This window comes from Branchiostoma belcheri, unplaced genomic scaffold (assembly GCF_001625305.1).
Source record: "Branchiostoma belcheri isolate BF01 breed outbred unplaced genomic scaffold, Haploidv18h27 scaffold194, whole genome shotgun sequence".
Lineage (NCBI taxonomy): Eukaryota > Metazoa > Chordata > Leptocardii > Amphioxiformes > Branchiostomatidae > Branchiostoma > Branchiostoma belcheri.
Window position 1 is genome coordinate 288,390 of NW_017803424.1, and position 18,783 is coordinate 307,172.

General features: G+C 40.1%; 1 pseudogene; it reads left to right on the forward strand.

Annotated features, from left to right (window-relative positions):
• The first annotated feature begins 1,522 nt into the window (after positions 1 to 1,522).
• LOC109468192 lies at positions 1,523 to 14,287 on the forward strand (annotated as a pseudogene).
• The last annotated feature ends 4,496 nt before the right edge of the window (positions 14,288 to 18,783 follow it).

An 18,783-nucleotide genomic window follows, 5' to 3' on the forward strand; every position in this document is an offset into this window, starting at 1 on the left:
TGTTACTGGAAAAAAACTGTTACCAAAAATTCTGCTTACTGTATTGTTATCAGAATTAAAGCTGGCATTACATTCTTCTAATCAAACATATCGCTTCTATAACCCCCTTCACCTATACGGCACCTAAAATACGAATCAGTGTTTAATGTTACCTAAACCCTGACCCACTCTAATACGACGATGTTTGTCGCTATATGGTATCATTGTTTGCAGGGCTAGTGACTATTTCCGCGCAAAGAAACAGAAATTTGTGTGCTTGTGGAAGTGTCCAAGTTCATGAATGTGTATATGTCTCCTACCGGGACGGCCTGTTGCACTGGGCGGGGGAAGCTATTAGATCCCCCGAAGGCACAACCTGCCCAAACACCCCAACACCCCAATCACGTAAGACTGGATACCAGGCTAACACTATTGGTACGTACGAATATAAAAAGATGTCGTACTTTTCATGGTTACTTAGCCTGTATTATAACTCTGCAGGTAGCTCCAACTCCACGTAATATGTACTGTAGATTCCTTTATATTAGCGGTTCGAGAACTACATGTATATGTTCGCGGATGCGACATGTGCAGCAAAAAGAAAGCTGGTGATTTTTTTTCTTATTTAAGGTAAAAAAGATTATGTCCTCCAAGGCTCTGGCCTGGCTTAGTCATAATAGGCGTCAATACGGAGCCAGGCACCCAGGCTACCGAAGCTCCGCTACTCACTCAGTACGAACATGTATTACGTACAGTGCCGATTCATAAATCCCGCAAAAGACAGCATGTGCTAGCTTGTCGTATACGTAAACGTCGCTAAGTACTGCCGCAAATACACAATAGCAGCTTTGTTTTCCTGTGGTTTAGTAGCATTTTTTTTTGCCTGGAATGTTTTTATTCGCCCGCGCGCATTAATTAGTTCGGGGGTCTTCAAAGGATGTCATCCATTAAACTAAGGCGGTGTGGCCTAATGATAATTTTGCGGTACAGAATTAACAGCAAGGACCTCGAATATGAAAGTACAGCGAAAAAACTGTGACTAACAGTACGTAACAAACCAACGCGTAAAATGGTTCTAAAAATGACGACATGTTGGTTGGCAAATCTGGCCAGATTTTCAGGCCAGATTTTGCCAGATCCTCCGTGCTTAAAAAGCGCTGTTTCTGACTCCGTCCGCCTCAAACCTGTGTAAAAAATAAAGCGTATAAAACTGTTAGACAGAGTGCCAAGACACTGTTTCACTTTAGTGGTTGCGCAATACAATACACATATTCTACACCTTTATAAAATACGTTTGCCTGTAAATACATTTGGTCCTTTTATACAACATTTGTAAAGTTTTTTGGTCGTCTGCATTTTCACAGAGAACTGACACCGTCAGAAAAAAAGGCCGTTCTTTAAACTTTACACGGCCAGATAATTCAACCTGCCAGAAACTTTTACAACTGACCAATCTAACATCTGCTTCAGTAGTAGGGGGACTACTTGATATGTAAGTGTGTCAGGTCACAGTTACGGGTGACTGACCGTCAAAAGCAGTGTAAACACAGTTGCGTAAGTGGGGCAAACTGGAGACGGAGGTGAGTGGAGGGGAGTTTGTCTGCATGGGGAAACAATTTTTTTTTTTTGTGGGGACTGAAGGGGTTCTTCACCGCCTGACTCAGCTAGGTTACCGGTATTCCCTGGTAGGTTTTGCACGGCATCAACTTCTGGCGTACAAAACTCTATTAGCAAAGCTCTTAGTTCTACAGATGCATGCAAGACTCCCAGGGGCACTGTTGAGCTGGGCGGGGGAAAACTACTAGGGTCCCGAAGACAGCCTGCCCCAACCACGATAGACTGGATACCAGTCTACTGTTTGCGGGGTTAGGGGAGGCTAGTTTGTCTGTTTGGTCCATACAGTGATCTGGGGCGTTTGGTCACTCCCCCGGGAAATTACTGACCCTATTTCTGAGGCCCTCCTCTGTTTATCAAGTTGCCGGCAGTCTCGTATATCAGATATCAGTTTTTGTAAGGGTTGTTATTTTCCGGTTTTGGTGGTTATTTTGTTCCCTAGACCCTCCGTGAGAAAGCCCATTGCTAGCCCCTGTCAGGACGTTATACAGATGCCCTTGCTGTCGGTAACTTGAGTAAGGGATTGTGTAACTCTAGCCTCCTGTGCAGGCTCCGAGGCGGGGTGGAATTTTGATACAGCCGCAGGCGGAATGGCACCTTCTCTTGCGGCTGGTTGTACGGCGGGGTGGCCGGCTATTTAAAGAACGCGTAGAAAACTCTTCAAAACGCTGTATCAAAATTCTCACACGCACCGGAGCCTGCACAGGAGGCTAGTGTAAAACAGGCTTATAATTCGGATTCTTCAAATGAATGATAAGAAGCATACACACCGCTAAAACGCTGTTACATTGTAGATGACGCAAATAAGATGATAAACAACAAAAGCTATTTTAGCATGAAATTTCATCTGTGTTGGTACAAGTCATTATGAAATACTGAAGACTAAGGTTGATGTAGTCAACCGAAAATTTGGGTAAGTCCCAATTCTGTAATCTTAGTGTTGGAAGTTAAAGCTTAGTCTTTTTTTTAATAACAAAAGGTATTATAGTATAATATAATTCATATTTCGAGGGCCTTATAAAATACTGGTAAAGGGGCGTGCTATGTCTGATATAGAATAATGTAATACAAGCTTTAATCGCCATGTGGCGCTTCAGTTATTGAACAGAAATTTAGAACTTTGCATGTGAATATTACAATGGAAAACGTCCTTGTTTCCCTAATTGTTAGTAGAAAAATCTTTCAATTGAAACTTTTAACGATAACCAGAAAGAGAAGAATAGTATAAGGAACATGACGATTGTGTGGTATATCGTATTTTGCTTTCTGCATAAAAGCTACGTTGTCAAAATATAACCAATGGTTCTATCAGAATACTTCTTAATTTTTGCCTGTCTGAAAATTTTTAGGGGAAATATTAACAAATTAGGTTCATCTGTCCTAGTCCCTTTGTAGACGTTCCGGGAGTATCAAAATTTCTCTGGGAAACACTGACTGCTCTCGGAACGCCTTGAAATGAGGCTGCATCTTTCACTATAATTTATTTTACAATATATACCTGAGATAGCCAAAACATGTCATGTCAAAACATGTGACAAAAATTACTGTTACTATTAGTGTTACTGTCAGTGGTAGTAAGTGGTGAATGTAAATAGTGAGTGGCATTAGAGCTTACAGTGCAACTTCTAAATGTCTAGAAGATAATTCATTTTTCATGACTCCACTGCATAATAACATAGATAATCTTCCTTTTGATGTTTTTGATAGGATAAAGTGACTACTGAGAACCCGACACCGTTACTTTTGGGCTGGTGTCTTAATACAAAGCCGATAGAGCTATGGAACTGGCAGTGTTAGGGGCCACGGGCCCTTCAGGTAAGTAAAAATGTTTGTTTAGCTTTAAAAGTTGTCCAAATACCAGTCAGTTGCAATAATTAGAATGAAGTTACATTGCAGTAACATATAAAAATTGTGGAATTAAAGAAAGGGAAGAGAAATTGACAATTCTCTTACCAACACCAGAAAAATGTTGTCTTTTTTGGACTATTTTCAACATCTTGCTATCTTAGTTAACGTTGTGCATACCTTTTGTCGTTTATTTAAGGTAAGACAGGAACTTTATGTATTGATTTCTTTATTATATATTGGAAATTGATGTATAATCTTTTGGTATCCACCGAATTACGGAAAATTGCCCTTACTTTAGTGTTTTCTTTCCGAAATGTTATTACAATTTCATTATGTTCACTTTTTTATGTAAAGATTAGAGCTCAATTTTCGACTATTATGCAGTATATCAATAAAAACCAAGGAATGAACACTCTAGTTGAATCTCAGTTCCAAAACTTGAAAAAAGGCCCATATAACACCATAAATCTTTGACCGCTTTTATTATTTTGTATAATAACCCGTATAATAATTGGCATTATATATGGGTACCTTTGGGTTAGATAAATGGTTGCAGAAATACAGGTATAACGTTTTATGTTCTCCCGTGATTTTATGTAGGTGTGGAGCTGGTAAAACAGGCACTGGCCCAAGGTCATGACGTCACTGCCCTGGTGAGAGACCCTGGCAAGATGGCGGAACTGGTGCCAAATAAGGACCTCAAGGTTTGCGGTTTACAAGAACATACCACTTTCGAGAGGGGTGACAAAAAGGCTAAATTCCTAGGGGGCTATTTTAAATTTTCTGGTGAATAGGAAGCACATTTTTATCACATATATCATGTAAATGTATACCATACATAGTCAATGTATTGTTTGGAGTTAAAAACTTAAGATCAAACGCAAAATGTTCTATCTCCCAGAGCTTTTGACCAGTCACTCTGGTTTACCTCTTTAGACTGACCCAGTGAGGCTTGTCACGTGGCTTCTTTGAAGTGTGACGTCAACACTGTGTCAGAGGGTCTGGTAGACGATGTCGGCCCCCGTCGCGATTAAGTGAATGGAGATGGGCCCTGATGTAAACTACCGATGAAGAACAGAATAACTGGTCGAAAGCTCTTGTTGACTGAAATAACTTTTTGTGTTGGATCTAAAGTTCTTTAAACATGTAACTACCAACAGATGAATTTCATGATAGTAAATGTGTTATTATGAAAAAAAAACTGTTTCTCATGTGGTACGAAGTAGACTAACTAAGGCCACACCGATTTAATTAATGGATGACATCCTCTGAAGACCCCCAAACTAGTGCGCGCGGGTTAATAAAAAATAATTCCGGCCAAAAATAAAGATGCTACTAAACCACAGGAATACAACGCTGGTATTGTGAATTCGCGACAGTACTTAGCGACGTATACGACAAGCCAGCACATGCTGGCTTTTTGCAGCATTTATGAATCGGCGCTGTACTGAGTTCTTGAGTCGTGGAGCTTGGTAGCCTGGGTGCTCGGATCCGTTTTGTCGCTGACTACCATGGACTACCCAGGCCTAGATCTTTTTTTTAGGGCGACAGGCGAAAAGCAATGCGCGCGCGGATGTCATTCATAAAATTAAGTCGGTGTTACGCCAAAAAGTAGTTACTAGGGTACTCAAACAACTGGATATGATTTTCATATGAAAATCACATTCATCATGTGAAAATTATATCCAGTTGTTTGAGTAACTACTTTTTGCCGTATCGTATTACCTGGATGTCTAATCTTCATCGACGTCAAGTCGGTGTTGTCGAAGGGACGGGAGGGGGGGGGGTCCAGATTTCCGGAGGGAGGCTCGGTAGTTATTTTGCTCTAACTATTCAAAGACACAGAATTCAGAAAACAATTTACAAATGTATCTGTTGAACAAGTTTGAGAAAAATCTTTTTCAACCATATCTTGCTAAAGCGCGGGTTGTGGGTGTGGCCGAAATGCTGCCCGCGGCCCGCCTATTGGTCCCCGCTAGGCTGGCTTGGATGGGAAATTGAGGTCCGGAGGGGGGAGGAGGCGAAATCAATACCGATCTATCCCCGCCAGAATGGCGAAATCTCTGGGAGGCGAGATCGCCGTGACTGGTGCCAAAAATATTTTTTTTTGCTTATTTTCCACAGATTGAGAAGATAGACCTTTCCTCTGCTGATACTGTAGAACCACATTTGCAAGACAAAGATGCCGTCTTATCCTGTCTGGGAAGTATGTATTTTTTAAACCAAGAAACTTCTTGTTCGAACATGGTAACACTCCGTTACATGTACCCAGTTTTATGTACATTTTGGCAGCTGCTCTACTGCAGTCACGGTTTTTTTTAACTAAAAAGGAACAAAAGTACGTTCAACTAGGAGAAAACCCTTTTTATCTATCTAAGCTTAAATTATCATCTTGATGTGCATGCAGGTTACTGCGAATACAATCGGAGCTGTACAGGTATTTATGTCTATATGTATAGACAATTTTGTCGTAATCGTTGATTATATGGCACATCGAAAGGGCACATAGTGCTTCAAACCTTCATATCATGATACCATCCTTAGACGAGCAAGACAATTTCTGTTGTGGACTGATCTTATTTGCTTCTGATTAATATGTCAGCTACTTTCAGTTACAATCTAGACGAGGCTTGAACTGAGTTACGGTAGAGAGTTTCGTTTGTCTACTATCCGTAGACCAGGTATGTAATCGTATGCGATTTGCAGAGAATCGCACAGCGAGTTTCGTCCTCCTAGGGGACGAAAGTCGCAGGCTGCGAGTTTCTTCACCTGAGAGCGGGGGCGCGCAGACTACCCTATTCGTGCGAATATCGTCGATCTTACGCTAGGCCGCGCACACATACTTAGGTAACCCTTATTCGTGCGACGGCGGGGCCGCGCACGGCTCTTTACCTACCAACGGAGCCGGGCAGACATTTACCGATGTTGTGTTCACCTGCACTCCTTATATCCTCCTTGTTCAATGTCGTACACACCCCGATCTGGGGAGGACACGCAGGTCAGGCCCAGCTCAGTGGACCGAAAAATTCAAAGGAACCCTTTGGGTACGCACAACTTGTCGAGCATTTTCGTTGGATCGCAAGGGAATAGAAATAAACAAAAGCTTTATAGACATATCCTTCTGGTAATCTGTGTCTGTGCAGTATTATTTTAGGTAGAATCCAGGGTCAAGACAGCAGTTTGCGCCACCAAATTATTCCCTTCCGGTAAGTTTGTCGCTACGGTAGGCAGGATAACATCCAAAGGTAAGTGATCGCAGCAGAGCGGTACATACCGGGTGAGATCATCAGGCATACAGCGCCGTGGAAAAGGTTGGTATTGCATCTAGCTTAGTACAGAGAATAAATATTTCCTACATTATTTTTTTAAGTAGTAGTCTACCAAAAACCAAAGAACGATTTGTTTATAGGCTGTCTTATTCGTAGAATAAGCGAATAGCCAATCGGAATTGTAAAATGTCGGCGTATGAACAGACAAAGAAAACATTGATTGTGTGGTGAAGTCTTTGTTCCGATTATGTTTCCGCTAGAAAATAATTTGATATTGCCTACTATGCATTATTTTAAACAGTGATCCACTGCTTAGTAAAGCCTTTTCATCATAGCTGTCTGCTCACCAACACAATGCGAGCAAGCAACCTGTTCGGTGGGAAAGCACTCTACCCCACGCGTGGAATTTCATTCAACCTCACCAAACAATAAAAGACCTTTGCCTAACAATAAAGTACTTGGAGTTGTCCACCAGATGTCCTAAGAAAACAACAGGACTATTTCATAAGGTGTGGATGAGAAAATGACGACAAACAATATGATCATAGAAATGGTGAAATAGGGTGACTACTACTAGCCGATCATTGATCGTTTACCTGTTGCAAATTCTTTGCACTGGCTTGATTCGTATCAGTTCAGTTCTTACCTTTGTGGTGTTCAGACGTGCTCTTAAGACTTTCGAAGTTTTCTACAGTCATTAATTTGTCGAAATGCGAAACGTAGCCTGGTTAGTACACAGCACTTTACGTCCGCTCCCACAGTCGCACCGCTCACACACAAATTTAAGGGAAAAACAACAACAATACAGTCCTTCTCAGGACTAAGTGGCCTAACCTGGCTCCAACAATTAATCCCAAAGTCGTCAAGACAATAATTTATTCCATTTGGAAACTTTCTTGTAGCTCTGTATCATACACATGAGTAAAGTCGGGGTAGTCGTAAAAATGGTAATGAATATATATTCTTCTGCAACATACATGTTCTATGAGATCATTAAGACGGCTCCAACACGCAGCAGGAGTGAGTTTGGCAGGAAACGTGATGCATTCTGGGGCGTTCCTTCAGAGATTCAGAGGACAATGACCCCAATGGATGCGTGCGTCAACCCAAACAGGCTTGGCGTCTTTTAGATTTCTACAAATTGTAAGCCACCAACAAATTAGCAAAAGAAGGCTAAATTCTTCAACATATAAATTTGGATAGACTTTAAGGTCATATAAATTATCCTTCTAAATTTTACGATCAATCTGAACAAATAAATTGGAACGGTGTACTAGAACGCAGCTTGTGAACGTGTCTACCAAAAATACAGAAAACATACACAAGACATTGTCACAACCTACCTGTTCTCGGTGGAAGAACTTGATACCCACGGTAAGCCTCTGAGTACTATCGTTGGGTTCTTCGGCACATGTACCGGCAACATGTGGATGGTGGACCGACCGGCTGGCCAGCTGCAGCTTCGCCCGGTCAGCTTTACGTACATGTACTTGCAATATTTCTATATAAACTATGCTACATCGTGTTTCATTTTCCCACATCACACATACCAATGATATAGTTTATCAACCTCTTTTATTTGCAGTATAATATGAACTATTCTTGATAGATTCCGAGCACCCTGTGAGACCGGCTCCCTTTCTGGCTCGTCGGCGTCTTGATATTTGGGCGCCATTTTGTTTACTTTGTTTAGAATATTTGCCCAGACGCTTTTTATGTCTTACACCGTGTAATTTCCCTGCGTTGATTAACAACGTAAGACCAGTGATGAAATGTATGAATATTTTCCGCATACAACTTCAAGTTGATGTCTTTAACATTATGTAAATGTTGATTATCTTTGTTGTTTGTGAAACGCAAATTATGAGGAGCGAGTAAGCCGCGACTCCAGCGAATTTGTACGTCAGGTAGCATATTGTCCAAAAACGTCTGTTTTCTTTTCTAATTTCTTTTACACAATAGAAATGTGAATACCAACGCAGGGCACATGAATAAAATCTATTCTACCTTACATGCTTAGCCCCTTTTTTGTTGTGTTGTTGCGTTATTTGGAATTACTAGTATCCAGGTGCATGTAGTGCTGGCGCTTTCTCCGAGTTCCATGTTCCCAGTTTCTGTAAATCGAATGAATTTTCTGTAAAACCTTGCAGAGAAAGAAGAACATCGAGTTAAACTGTATCAACTTGCGATCTTTTTCTAATCTACAGCTGATCAAGAACATTATACAGCTGATCTATATTTACAAATCTGTTCTGCTGATGGAGTGCAAGTGAACACAACATCGGTAAATGTCTGCCGAAGTTCCGGTAGAGAGCCGTGCGCGGCCCCGGAAAGTCTGGAAAGCTTCACTCGTACAAATGTATATGGTTACCATACGTGTGCGCGACCCAGCGTAAGATCGACGTTATTCGCACGAAAGGGTTGCCTATAGTGTACGTGTGCGCGGCCCAGCGTAGGGTCGACGATATTCGCACGAATAGGGTAGTCTGCGCTCCTCCGCTCTCAGGTGAAGAAACTCGCAGCCTGCGACTTTCGTCCCCTAGGACGACGAAACTCGCTGTGCGATTCTCTGCAAATCGCATACGATTACATAGCTCCGTAGACTGAACACCTGTGATCTGATTCTCGATTTCGCCAGTGGCACTTTAAACTTAAGGATATGTCCTATTGTTGATTTATTCCCTGCGTTTTCAAACAAATCAAACAGATTTCTGCCAGTTATCTTTCATTTCTAGTGTTAACCTTAAAAACCTGAAATGCTGCATAATAATTAAATTCTCACCCTGGATGTACACCATTAACTATGCTTGAAGTTTGAAACATTACGTGCAAGTCAGGGTCTCACTTTGCAGTTTTCTGCCACAACCACAGGTAGGACCTGGCCCTGGGCTGTGACGCTGTATACAGACTCCATGGAGGTCATTGTCAATGCCATGAGGAAGAGTAACATCAAACGTCTGGTCTGTATGACATCCTGGTACACCACAGGTAAATTAGTCTCATTTTAACTTTTACATTATCCGCAATGCAAAATATCAACAACATATTGTTAACTGTTGTAAAAGAATACATTTTAGGCTGTTTCAACAGTGCCCCCTACTGATTATTTACCATACCCCATAATGATTGATTAAAACTACACAGCTCACTGAGAAAACAGTACAACAGAATATTGTAATTTTTTATTAATTTGTGCGTGAAAGAATGAGTGATGGGTCAGTTAGTGAGTAAGTCAGTGATTACCCGGATAAATTATGATAGTTGCCTTTATAATTTTCAATAAACTCGCTCATTCAATGAATCTGCTTGCATATTGCTACAAAAAGCTTCCCATTTATGTATATCTATTATACTTTCAAATTGTTACTTTAATCATAATGACAAGCTGAGAAAATAAAAATTTGTTCTAATGCCGTAACGTTATGTGAAACGTTTTAAACGAATGTTTTGTATTTGTAGGTCTCCAGCGCATTTATCACACTTTGTCCTTTCCAATCGATTACTGAATGGTGAATTATGGAGCATTTTTTATATCTTGTGAAGTTAAAATAAATTTTATTTTGAACAGTATTTAATTCATGATGGTGCTAGATAGTAAACCACTCCTCATACAGATAAAGAAGAGTAATACCGTAATATAGTAACATGTTTTTTAAGAAACTGTGTTCAAATTTAGTGAAGGTGAATATTAGATTCAAATGGGGCGTTTGAACTTGTAACGTAATGTAGACTTTGGGTCGTTTTATTTCAGAGGACCAATAGAAAACTTGTTTGTGTATGGCTTAAGTGTTTACTTCGTGTATGGTAATTATGTTTACCAAAGAAAACAGTAAACATTATGATATTGTTTTTACTCAAATTCTTCTTCTTCTTCCGTTCCAAACACCAAAAACGTCGATATTTTGGTATTTAGAACCTGGAAAAAAATTAAATTCAGCATGCTGATATGTTGGTACGTTAAACATTGAACCTTGGTCATTTTGGCCAACATAGATGTCAAAAAATGATTTTATTTGCAAAAAATGGGTGAAAAAAGTTGCATTTGAAGCCAAAATCGAACAAAAAGAACGCGTTTGGAACATTGAGTGAATCATTGGTACTGTGGTATGTAACGTTATTTTATCTCCTATACATGAAACTTAAAGACTAGTCTATGGTAATGATCTTTGTGCGGCAGACGGGTAGATTTTAAACTTCATCATTGGCCTTACAAGTGCAAAATATTTAAATCCGCCTGTTATAACGTTAATGTTACTCTATAATAACAGTACATAAAAGTCAGTAATGTAAGCAAAATATTCTTCTACCCATCCTTTCCTAATAAAGGTATAACATTAAATCGTAGGCAAGACCATCCTGAGGTAAACAAATTGCATTTGCTTGCAAATGTCACCTTTCTAGTATTATATAGGATCTAACTCCAGCTCTAAAGAATCCTACCTTGTCTCTACTCTCACTCAAACAAGCTTTGAAAAACCATCTGATTAACGAACCTAGCCCCCTGTAGTAGTTTTATTTAGTGTTTTCTCCTATTATAACTCATGCCAATTATTATCATTACCTTATTTTCATTGTCATTAACTTATACCATACATTATTTCATTATCCTTATTGTATTATTTCCATTTATTAATTATATTTAATTTTGTATAGTTTAGAGGAGGAGGGCCTAGTATAAGCATGCCATGCTTCTCCCCTCCTCCTGCACCTGTTTTATCATTGTTTTTATATTATTATTGTCCGTCTTGTTAATGTGCAAACAATAAAATCAAATCAAAAATCAAACATTCAACTGTTCTTATTAATATTCTTTCCCTTTTTTAAACAGACGATCCAGAAAGTCCTGCACCTTTCATAGTCCGCTGGTTTATCAAACCTGTGTTCCTGGGACGGGTTCTGACAAATATGGCGCAGATGGAACAGTTCCTACAGGGGTGTGACGACATCAACTTCACCGTGGTCAGACCGCCACATTTAACCATGGGACCAGTCACTGGTAGGAGCGTCTTATGCTATCATAAAAGTTCATCAACACGCTGGTAGTTACAGGTTCCAACACAAAGGTAAATGTTCTCATCCGAGCTTTCAACCACGTGACTAGCCAAGTCAACTGAAGAAAAAAAAACAGAGCAACTTGGGGAAAGCTGTAAGTGAAAACATTTACCTTTGTGTTGTAACAAAAGTTTGAACTTAAAACAATTGTTCTTACTACAACTTAAAACAAGTGTTCTTACTATAACTTAAAAAAAGTGTTCTTACTACAGTCGTAGTCCTAATAATTATTGCCTTATTGAAGGAATAACAAATATGCCCCTTGGAGTAAATAGTTTATAGTGAAATGAATTTAAACAAAATTAAAAAAAAAAGAAGACAGGCCGTGCATGGGTGATTAAAAAAAGTGAATCTGATACAGATAAATAATGTCTGATTCTAAATTGTTATGACTTGACAACGTATGCTTTCCTCAGACACGGAATTCCGCACTGAGGAAGGACCACACGTGCGTGAAAAGACGGGATGCGAGGGATGTGCCGCGCAGATGTAGCCAGGTGGGTTTATATACGACTTACATAGGACTTTAAGCTGCATTATGTAGCATTTTTGCACCAACGATTGAAAATCAATTGAAAATATCTAGTGATTGTCATCTACGTCTTTATTTACGACCATATGTTTTACCGTTATTTCAAATTTTTGACATTCATGGTTGGCACTATAAAAGCCCACACGAGGGAATCGCATTCAGTCTGTAGTGCCACTCCCAACTACAGGAATATAAACAAACATGTTTGACAATATAACCACCCCAATGTTACATAATGAAGATTTACAAGTTAGGAGAATACAATAACTTGAAGTTTGAGTCATTTCTTTGTTTATTAAAAAAGCTGAATCAACCCTACTCCATTGCATATAAGTGTCAGTGTTTGTTTAGGTTGTGGTATTTTAGGGTGGCACGACAAACTTGTGATGGCTGTTTTAGTGCGAACCAGAAATCTCTAAAATGTGACATTACTAGCAAATATGTTGAAAAGTGGAAATCAATCTTTATTCCACGAAGATCAAAGTACCCGAATTTTGAGTGCAGAAAGTGTAATATAATATAACGCACACACACACACACACACACACACACACACACACACACACACACACACACACACACACACACATGTATATGCATCATATCCCTATCCAGCAACGCATAATAATGATAAGACACTCTCCCCTCCTCCTGCACCTGTTTTATCCTTGTTTTGTTATTTTATTATTGTCTGTTTTGTTAATGTGCAAACAATAAAATCAATCAATCAATCATTATCTATATCTCTATAGGTCAATATTTCAATAATTGAATCAGATGGGTAGCGCCTTTTTTTCTAATTTCAATGAATGCGATGAATTGTTAATGCAGGGTTTGGTTCAAACTTTAAAATTTATTGTAACAAAGTATCCTGGTGTGTTGACTTCTGGTTATTTTCGTCATGTAGTAAGTTGATCAATCCAATAGCAAACTAATACATGTGTGGCAAAAACGGGATAGACCTCATGGAAAACGGTTGCTTAATTCATATGGTGTGCTTGTTTTATTTATTTTGTAGGTGATACACAAAAAAAGAGATGCATATGTATGTCACTTTTCGGGGGCTATTTTAAACGCTTTTGTTTACATGTGCTGAAATGGTAGTAGATGTTAATACCATACGGATTTCATTATTTAGAATAATTCTTGTTTTCTTACCAAGAAATTGCATTGGATGCCTTTAAGAGTGTGCAAAACCAGTGTCATATCACACCATGACACTTATGTTTACACTGACCGTGACAAATGTCAGACCATGTCTTTTGCAATGGCGTGTAAAGTTTTCAGAAATATACAAGACTCATTATTGTTTGTATTTTTCCATTCAACTTCAGGTTCATGCTGTCCACCGTAACGTCTCACTCTGAGGACTGGATGAGGAAATGTGTGGCTGTTATTGCTGTTCCTAAGACGTAGTGCTCAGATAAAGTCACAAACTCCGAGCAGATATGTCGGGGCGATGACTATGATGGTAAAGCAGCTGCTGTTGCCTGGACAGTGGAGGAACCATAACCTTCCCAGAATTCCTTGCAATACACATCCCACAATAGATATTGCAAATGACTAACTTTAACTTACTGTAAGCAACATGCATATAGACTTGCCATGTTGCCTTTGACTGTGCAGCAACTGATATAATTTGATCAATGAAATTCTTTTCTTGAATTGTCAAAAGGCTTAATTAGTCCGTGACTGTGCCTAACTTTCGTAACCAATCTGTAACTTTTTAAATTGTGAAACACTCGTAGGCCATTGATGAAAATATTCCCTTTAGAAATGGTGTCCTAGCTTAACCAAATTATATTTCTTTTCTGCAAACACTATTAATTTCTCCGTGAAGGAGGTCATGACCTCCGGACGGAGTATTGTGAGTAGCCGTTTTTTTCGTATTCGCAGCTAGAACAGAGGGTTCTCTTTGTGTAATCGGCATGCAGTTTTATACGACGTCTGCGGGCATGTCCGTGATGATGCACGAATGTGTATTTTTGCCGTTGCTGTTTTCGCGGTCAAAGTAATATTTCAAATGCACCCCTACAATTTGAGGCAAATTGGAATGGTCCAGAAAATCCGTTGTTTTGAATAGCAACGGTCAATGTAATATTGCACCCCTACAATTATGAGGCAAATTGGAATGGTCCAGAAACACCTATCTGCCGAATGGCGTCGTACAAATCGCGCAATCTTGAGAACACTTCGCTTGGCCATTCGGCAGATAGGTGTCCAGGAATATTTACCAGAGCATAGGCTATATGAGGTTGTGTATCGTTGCCGTGCAGGGTATTTAGACACTACTTCCGAGTTACTACGCACCGGGGCTGAGCGATATCTGCCATTGGGTACGGCGAAAAAGTACAGGGTACGGCACGAATTACCGGGTGCGGCTTGAAATTTTCTTGGGTACGGCACGAATTTCCGGGTACGGTCAGAATTTTTGAGCGGGTACGGCTTGAATTTTACGGCTTGAAAGGAGTTTGAGGGGGGTGCATTCTATCATTTCCTGATAAATTATGCAAATGAGGTCCTTCTTTGAATAAGTTATGTTTAATGATTTTCAAGTTTTCAAGTTTCAAGTTTATTTATTTAACCAGGATATAACTCAGATCTACCGATCTGCTTTTCAGTTATTCCTGGGAACTCAAGCCAAGGTACATTTAAAAATACAGTATATCACAGAGAAAAAAAATCACCTTCAATTTCCTTTCAAATACCCAAGTATGAATTTAAGGCAGTTACCATTATGGAATTATAACATTTTCTCATCACATCAATGATAACATGGCAATTGGAGGATAGAAAATCTTATTAACCACAAGCTACCTATCAGCCCAGTTAAATTTCTTGGATTGAATGAAGTCAGATTCAAACTTTTCTCCTAGCTGCAAGTTTTCAAGTTGCTAGAATGTCGCTTTATCCTGACTTCTTGGTGTCAGAGACGCGACCTCGCGGCCTGTAACAGGAGTGGAGATGATGAAGCATGTACAAGGCTTGTTAGGGAGCAGGTGTGGCAGGGACTTGTTAACTTTATCATCGTTACTCACATTCACTGACATTTCCCAAGGTTGCCATTGTAACATGAGCCCAGCTGGTGGGGTCGTGTGGCGCAGTCGGTAGCGCGTTCGAATCCTGCCCATGTCACCGATCTTGGCCTCGGGAAAGGAACTTAACACGAATTTCCTCACTTCACTCAGGTGGGAATGAGTATCTAGCTATAGCTTCGGTTACGGAGTCTCTCGGATAGAACGTTAGAGAATTAACAGTGAACACGTCCATGATAATGTAACAAAGAATACTGTATAATTAACAGTGGTCACGTCCATGATAACGTAACAAAGAATACTGTATAATTAACAGTGAACATGTCCATGGTAAAGTAACAAAGAATACTTAATAATTAACAGTTAACACGTCCATGGTGAGGTAACAAAGAATGCTGTATAATTAACAGTGAACACGTCCATGGTAAAGTAACAAAGAATGCTGAATAATTAACAGTGAACACGTCCATGGTAAAGAAACAAAGAATACTGTAACCTCCTTTTTTTTCCGTTACTGCCTAGCCCTACCATGTAGGATTATTGTCAGCCGTTACGCATTGATTAGTTACAATTGTGACCCAGTACATAGAAACAAAGGTAAAACAAGGATAAATGAGAAGGGAACATAAGACAACTGATTTTGTGTGTGCTAAAGACGGGACAAGTGCATTAGTGCGTTAGTAATATTTACATATATACAAGACATGATTGGGTGGCTCAATGCAGCAGGGTCCTCGCCAGTTCAGATTTGAACTGGGCAAGAGACCCCGCCTCCGCCGCACCAGGCTCAAGTTCATTCCGTTCCCTGATGGTGCGGGGGAAGAACGAGAGCCTGTAGAAGTTGGTTCTGCTCGCGATGGCCTGATTGCTAAAATGAGGTAGAAACAAACTTATCATGCAGGCTCAACTAAACACGATCACAAAGCGGCCTCCTAGTTCTAAAAGCACATGTGAAGCCATTTGTCCAGAATCATGAGCATTACGCGAGATTGCCCGCCACATGCTTCCAGCTCACCAGTCCTGGGGGGGGGGGGGGTGATTTCTGTGCATTTGGAGAATTTATCATTAACTCCAGTAGTTTTATACAGTAAGAAAGTCACATGGTATGAAAGTTTGGCAAAAAAAGTTACTATCATTCTGAAATCTACATGGTCATGAAGTTTGAACAAATGAATCAGTATGGCGAATAAAATACTCTTCAAATTCATTTCTTTCCATTTTCGTTTGCTTTAATTTTTGACATTCTACGACATTGGTATTGTTTAATAAATTTTTTTTGCAACTTATGGTATACGGTATACTGCTAATTTTGCAACTGTTTTCTACGATTTACAGCAGGATTGAAAACTTTATTTTTTTGGGAACGGACGAAAATCCATGCGCGCGTGGATGCCAGCCATATAATCAAATCAACATGGCCTAAGGGAGGTATAGCTATTGTCACCTATGCTATAAACCTTTCCTTCCCGCTCCCTGAAATGGAATGACCCGTACCGGAGTGATCTCCTAATTTGGGTTGGCAGAGATGAGCTAACCTGAAGACAGACAGCTGTGACACACAGGTACGAACCATTCCTGAGAGAATCCAGGGAAACAGACTTGCAGAAACCATATCAGGAAGACTTCAGGTGAGTTCATGTTTCCTCCTTCTTCGTGAAAAATAAGTCAAACCTCTTGCTTACAGATTGTTTATATATAAGAGACGGATGTGGTCAACAAGTAATGGTTGTTTTCCATCGATTGGTTAGAAATGTTTCTATTTCAGGCTGACACCCAACATTTGATTAAACAACGCCCTCGAAGCAATTTACATGTACAGCATAGTGTCTATTTCAAGTCACCAATGTTTTATAATAATAATTTAAAAATTATTTTAGTAAAGTTTTCCATAAAATGAAAAATTAAAATTTGAATATGCTTGAATTTATGATTTATTTTTTATGATGTTTCCTGACAGAGCTTCTTGCTGAAGATGCAGAGTGAGGCGATCCAACTGCTGATTGGTGCCGGCTCGGGGCTGCTGATGGCTATCCCCATCGTCGTCTGCATCTTCTGCCTCCTCTGCTACTTCTGCCCCGAGCCACAGCCCGAGGTGCTGACCGACTTCTCTCCGCCGCGTGACGGCCGCAGGAAGACCCTGGCCGGCGACCGAGCGCTGTCCATGTCCGAAGTTTGCCGGCACAACGCCTCGCCGGACAAGCTCAAGGTCAGCATGTCATGTCCGCCCATTCAGGGGACGGTCTAGATATCAGACCAGAGCTGTCAATCGCTGACTCACAACTGTCAATCACTGCAGAGCTGTCAATCGATGACGCACAGCTGTCAAACACTGCAGAGCTGGCAATCGCTACACAGCTGTCAATCGCTGACTCACAACTGTCAATCACTCCAGAGCTGTCAATCGCTGACTCACAACTGTCAATCACTGGGAAGCTGTCAATCACTGACTCACAACTGCCAATCACTTCAGAGCTGTCAATCGCTGACTCACAGTTGTCAATCACTGCAGAGCTGTCAATCGCTACACAGCTGTCAATCGCTGACTCACAACTGTCAATCACTCCAGAGCTGTCAATCACTGACTCACAACTATAAATCCCTGACGAGAGCTGTCAATCACTGACTCATAAATGTCAATCACTCCAGAGCTGTCAATCACTGACAACTGTCAATCACTGCAGAGTTGCCAATAACTACTGAGCTATCAATCACTAAGGGCTGTCAATGAATGCAGAGCTGTCAATCACTAAGAGCTGTCAATCACAAAGAACTGTCAATCGCAAAGAACTGTCAATCAATGTAGTGCTGTCAATCAATACAGAGCTGTCATTTACTGCAAGCTGTCAATCACTTCAGAACTGTCAATCACCGCAGAGCTGTCAATCACAAAAAAAACTGTCAATCCAAGCAGAGCTGTCAATCACTGCATTGTATTAAAACTGTTTCGACACTATACTGATTCTCAGCTTCAATGCCACTCTTATACTGTACAGATTTTGCAAACTTTGTTCCCCATGTTTTAAATAACCGTGAATAACGCAGAAACAACACCGGCACAAAACCTGATCGTGTCTTTCCAAGTCTGCCTTTCTTTGGGAAAAAGTTAAAAACCACTATGATACAATGTTTCGTATGTAAGTTAGCAATTATAAGCTAACACTAATTACACCATATATGGTATGGTCATACAAGATTTGACAATAAACAGAGCTGAACAAAAATATAATAAAGTTTCTGTTTCTCAGACTTATTCCTTGTGATTTCAACCACAAAATCTTATTACGGTAGGAGTATAGGACTCACTGTGTCTGATGCAGGTTAGGCAGCAAACCAATTTTATAAATTACAAAGTTCAAACCTTAATATATAGCGTCTACCGTCTATCATGTATATAAGGTTGGTCAGGATTGCCCACTTAGCTTCCCTAATGTCCTCTAAACTGTCATAATAGCTG